Here is a 6,279-nt window from a genome sequence, read left to right on the forward strand (position 1 = left end):
AGCCCACCACCAGGAGAGGAGACGACCAGACTAGGGCACACTAAAAGAAAAGCCCCTCCAGAGGAGAGCGGCCCTCCGTGTACCCAGTCTCTCATACTCCAGAGAACACACCTTCACCAGGTCACCGAGTATGGTCCTAAACACATCGTCCACTGGGAGGATTTTCCCCTGCGTCGATACTAAGCACCGTGCGTTCCACGTGTGATACCTAACCACTGCGCTAACTAGAAATAAGGTGCAGTGGTCCCGACCACCCAGGTCCCCGAATGCTCCATAGGCCAATTCCGCATAAGAGAGACCGACCAGCCAGGGCCAGTCAATGGAGGCGCCCATCCTGTTGTACACCTCTGTGTTAAAGGGACAACGAAGCAGGAAGTGGTCCATGCTTTCAAGCATGGTACCACAATGCTCCCGAGGACAGTTCCTGTCCTCAGAGCTCCTACACTTCAGATTGTCCCTCACACACAGTTTCCCATGGAAGCAGCGCCAAGCCAAGTCCCAAAACTTCGAGGGATCCTGATAGAATTCAAAAGATGCAGACCCACCCCAACATCCCGACTTGGGCAATCCCTGCACACCAGAGGCCTCTGAAAATGAGTCAACAGAACCCTTTTGTCAAGGAGCTTCCTTGGCAGAGTCCTGACCTCCCACATTCCCAGACCCCACCGACGAATTACCTTCAGAACCACAGTAGCGTAAGCCGGTAGATGTCAATGTGGTGTGCGTAGATCTTTCACTTGCCCTCCTGTCTCCCATTCCTGGAAGAAAGGCTGAAACCATCCCTTACAGCAGAATACCCACGGGGGAGCCCTCTCTTTCCAGAGGTTAGCAATATTGATCTTAATGAAGGTATTCACAAGGAATACCACAGGGTTCACCATACCCAACCCTCCTAGTCTCCTCGTATGGTAAGTAACCTCCCTCTTGACCAGGTTCAGTCTATTCCCCCATAACAGTTGGAAGAACAAACTGTAGACCCGAGTCCAGAGAGGCTCCGGCAAGATGCACACACTGCCCAGATAGATCAGCACAGGGAGCAGGTAAGTTTTGATCAGGTTTATCCTTTCCCTTAGGGTCAAAGACCAACCCTTCCATTGGTTCACCTTCTCAGTGGCGATCTCTAGCCTGCTGTTCCAATTTTGTTTGGGGCAATCCCCCTGGCCAAATTCGATGCCAAGAACTTTTGCAGAGACTTTGGGTCCTGGAAGGGTGTCCGGGAGATCAAAACCAGAATCTCCTCCTCCCAGCCAGAGACTCTCACACTTATCCCGGTTGATCTTGGACCCGGATGCCTCCGAGTAGCTATTTACTTCTGATATCAGCCACTCTGCCTCCCCATCAGAGGAAACAAAAACGGTGACATCATCGGCATACGCCACCACTCTCAGAGTGGCTTCCGGTGCTGCCCGGTCCATCACGATCCCAGCCAATGGTCCACGCTCCACCCTCCTAAGAAGTGGGTCAATTGCAAACACGTACAGCAGCGGGCTCAAGGGACAACCCTGGCGAACACCACACCCAACCTCAAAAGAGCTGCCAATCCAACCGTTCACAAGCGGGAAACTCTCTGCCCCAGCGTACAAGGTCTTAAGCCAATCAACAAACCCCCCCGGCAGGCCATACCTCAGAAGGACAGACCAGAGGTACTCATGATTAACCAGATCAAACGCTTTTGCCTGGTCCAATGACAGCATGTACCCCTTCCAGTGACCAGCCCTACCCTGCTCCACCGCCTCTCGGACACTAATTGTACTGCGGCCCGGAACAGAGCAATGCTGGGCTCCCGAAAGGAGCCGGGGTGCAAATTTCACCAGCCGATTAAACAGCACCTTTGCCAAAACCTTCCTGTCTGCATTGAGAAGCGCTATGGGACGCCAATTCTCAATGCAAGATGAGTCCTTACCCTTTGACAAGATAATCAGGGCAGACCTCCTCATTGATTTTGGCAGAGTGCCCGATAAAAGACATTCATTGAATACCTCAGTCAACAGGGGAACCAAGGCGTCCTTAAAGGTCTTATAGAATTCAGATGTTAAGCCATCTGGACCGGGAGATTTCTTTAGGGCAAGCCCTTCAATCGCCAACTTAACTTCCTCTTCCCTGATCATCTCTGTCAAAACGCCAAGAGAGGGGTCTACCCCTGGTTCGGGGACAGCTTCAGCCAGAAAAGCCGACATCTCATCCCAATCCAGATCCCTCTTCCCCAAGAGGTGCGAGTAGAAGGATCTGACGACCTCCAGGGTCCCTGATCTGGATCTTTTCAGGGACCCCGCAGTGTCAACCAGTCCTGTAACAACTTTACTATTCACTGACATCTTGCAGTTTCTGTAAGGGTCTGGCGAGCGGTACTTCCCATAATCCCTCTCAAAAACCAAAGATGCGTGTCTATCATACTGACACCTCATTAGCAAAGATTTCACTCTGGAGATCTCCTCGCGGCTACCTCCAGTTGAGACAAGATGCTCGAGTTTCCTCCTCAGGCCCTGATACAGGTGGTACCTGTCCAGGCTCCAGAGTCTCGAGAGCTGGCGGAAGAATTTCGCCACCCTTTTCTTGAACATCTCCCACCACTCTGACTTACTACTACAAAGATCCAGTAAGGGTACCTGGCTCTGAAGAAAATCCTCAAAGGACTGTCTTATCTCCGCTTCTACCAAGAGAGACGAATTGAGCCTCCAAAAGCCTCTTCCTATCCGGGGAGTCTCTGTAACATTCAGAAAAAACAAAATCAAACAGAGATCGGAGAACTCCACCTCAACAGCAGATACTGCTGAAGAGACGGCTTCCTCCTTTAAATAAAACTTGTCTATCCTGGACCTACAGTTACCTCTATGATAGGTGAACCCCTCGTGGACTGCGGTGAGCCGGATGTGGACATCTACCAGGCGAGCTTCACTAGCTACACTATTAAGGGCGACGCCATCATAAGTCAGCTTGTCTCTGGAACCTCCTCTATCTCGGGGCCTCATGACAGTGTTAAAGTCCCCTCCAAAGACGACCTGCCGACTCGTAAAAAGGTAGGGCTTGATTCTCATAAAGAGACACTTCCGGTCCCACTTAGATTGGGGACCATAGATGTTAATGAGCCAGAGCTCTTGTCCCTTCATGAGGACATCTAATATCAGGCACCTCCCCATTTCTAACTCAATAACCCGTCGGCATTCTACCGGTGCGGTAAAAAGGACCGCCACTCCGCTATACGGCTCGGCCGCAAGAGACCAATAGGAGGGCCCAAGTCTCCACTCCCTCTGCCATATTTGGCAGCCTGGTCTCTTGCAAAAAGAAAACGTCAGCTTCAACCCGGCTGAGAAAATCAAAGGCCGCCAATCTAGCCATATTTGACTTAATGCTGGCGACATTAATGGACACCAGCGTCAACGGAGTGGGTACCGCCATCATTGGTGATTGAGTTAGATAGCTTTCTTCTTCCCACTCCCCTTATCCTCTGCCTCAGAGGAGGAATCCTTCCCCCTCTTTAATGATACAGAGGTGTCCATTCCCACATTTTTCCTTCTTTTTTCGTCCTTGTCTCCGGACTCTGGGCCAGTCCCTCCCCCCAAGGACCTTGCATCCCCAGGAGAAGGAGACTCGGCACCCACTGTAAGCTCCGCCGAAGCCAGAACCTCACCCTCAGCCTCCTCTTTTGAGGAAGAGATGTTATCAAGGGCTTGGAAGCGGTTAGAAAGACCAACTAGAGGGGAGTCAGTTTTACCTTCCTTAGGTACCTTGGTCAGAGCGGGAGAAGATATTTTATCTCCCTTCTTTCTCTTCTTTTTGGTGCCGAGCTTACGCTTGTTCTCTAGCCACCGCTTATTGTCCTCATCCATACTTTCATATTGGGAGGATTCTGAGGCAGAGGGGGTTTCCTCCCTGTGGATCCTCCTGACCTTCTCATCAAACTCATCATCCCTCGGGGCCTCAGCAGCAACACTGGCATCCAGGACAGGGGCCGCCCCCGTAGCCCGGGGCTCGCCCCGCTCCCTCTCCTGTCTGCACTTGTCTAGACGCCTCAGCTGGGCAGGCATCTTTTTATTGTTTTTCTTCCCTGGCCCCTCAGCTCCCCCACCCCTGCTAGTTCTCTCCCCAGCAAAATCGGCCTCACGGCTTTCTCCCACCGGGGTCTCGACTGCATTAGCGAAGGAGCGAGGACAACGGCTGACTGGGTGACCTAACTCACCACACAGGTGGCACCTAATCTCCACACAAGAGGCAGCAAGGTGACCGACACCCCCACACAACGCACATTTCTGCACAGTGCAGTTTGCACTGAAGTGTGTAGGGTCGCCGTACCTGTGACAGAGCTTTGGTTGCCCCAGGTAGAAGACCAGGATACGATCCCTACCCAGGAAGGCAGATGATGGAATGTGGGCAACCGTACCACCTGAACACTTAAGTTTTACCATAAACGTCCAGGCCCCTGACCAGATACCAAACTCGTTGCGTTTTTTATTTGGCATCTCCACCACCTCTCCACACTGACCAAGCCATAATCATCAACATTAACAGAAATAAACACTTGAAATAGATCACTCTGTGTGTAATGACTCTACATAATATATGAGTTTCACTTTTTGTATTGAAGAACTGAAATAAACTAACTTTTTGATGATATTCTAATTTAGTGAGATGCACTTGTATATTACCTCTCTTATCTGAGATTCGTGTACAGGAGACCTATATCAGTTGGGATAGCGTTTTACAGGCATCTAGTCAGGGATTATTGCATTGTACTCCGTGCTTGAAAAAAACTATTCCCTATTGAGAACGCTGTTAGCTGCTTTTAAAATAGGGACAGGTGCTAGATGGTATTATCAGCTGGAAATGAGTGTTCATTCTGGATGTGTTTGATCATATCTCACACACCACATGGCCAGATAAGGTAGCAAAATGTTAAAATGACATTTGCGGGTGAATGCATTTTTCACCGTTGAAAAAAATGCAAAAGTGCAAAAACACATCAAAAACGATAAGTGTGAACTTAGCCCAAGGTCTGGAGGTGCATTTTTGCTTTTGGTTATTTATTTGGCTTTATATACAGTGGCAAATCCAACCAAAACAAAGCAACGAAAAAGGAGCCAATGGTTTTAAAGATATGCATCAAAATTTATTAGTACATAGATGATCAGACAAAAGCAGGAATCAGTGTGGAAAACACATGAGGAATAGAAACCCGCAACAACCCTCTCCACATGGCGGACACATGCAGGACCAAACAGTACAATTTAAGTCGGATATAGACTATCTAAGTATTTGAGGAGTAACACCATACATAGATGATATGTCAATACATATTTTCAAGTACAGCACCTATACTGGACTAGAATACCCATGCTGTTCTATACTGCTGAGTGTACGTTCCCTATCATATGCCAGATATAACCATAAGTGACCTGCTAAGTCACTATATATACATACCAGAGATATCAAGATTCAGCAGAAGACAGTCAGGGAATAGTCAAAGATTTAGAGGTCCGTCTAAGGTCGGCACATGCGGAGCAGAGAAGCCCCGACGCGCGTTTTGGTGGTTCCCTTCGTCAGGGGGCATGTTTGCTGCCTCGCTGTCACTTGCTTATATTGGCGCCAGGCATATTTAAAGACCGGAAGTGATATCAGCGTCACTGCGGAGACCAGGACGCCAGCCGACATCCGCATCATGTGACAGCGGAGGGGCGGGGCTTAAGCCCTAACGCCACACACCGCTGAAACACACAGTGTCATTGCGGAGGTAGAACGCCGGCCGGCATCCACGTCATGTGGCAGCAGAGGGGCGGGGCATAAGCCCTGACGCCACACACCGCTAGAACACAAAGACCGCGGGACCGGAAGTGACGTGTGCGTCACCATTGGGATCCGGACGCCGGCCAGCATCCGCGTCATGTGACAGAAGCGGGGGCTACAGAATAGCCACAACACCTCATGTCACTGGGACACGGAAAGCCGGCCGGCGCACAGACCCACATAGTCAGCACATTTGCCTGACTGTCTCCTTCACTAGACCAGGTATCATCGCATCCCTCTCATTGAAATAACGAGAGTCAGTTCTATAAGGCCATGATGCCACATATCAAAGATTGTCTAAAAGATAAAATAAAGAAAGAGGGGAAAGAAAACATGAACTGGGGGGGGGGGACCCAGAAATGTAGAAATTTTTCCAAATTTATTAAAAAAGAAAAACTTAAATATCACATGGTCATAAGTATTCAGACCCTTTGCTCAGTATTGAGTAGAAGCCCCCTTTAGAGCTAGTACAGACACGAATCTTCTTGGGAATGATGCAAC

The sequence above is a fragment of the Phyllobates terribilis genome, unplaced genomic scaffold (assembly GCF_046119375.1).
Source record: "Phyllobates terribilis strain yellow unplaced genomic scaffold, ASM4611937v1 Scaffold_81__1_contigs__length_6697587, whole genome shotgun sequence".
In the NCBI taxonomy this organism is placed as follows: Eukaryota; Metazoa; Chordata; class Amphibia; order Anura; family Dendrobatidae; genus Phyllobates; species Phyllobates terribilis.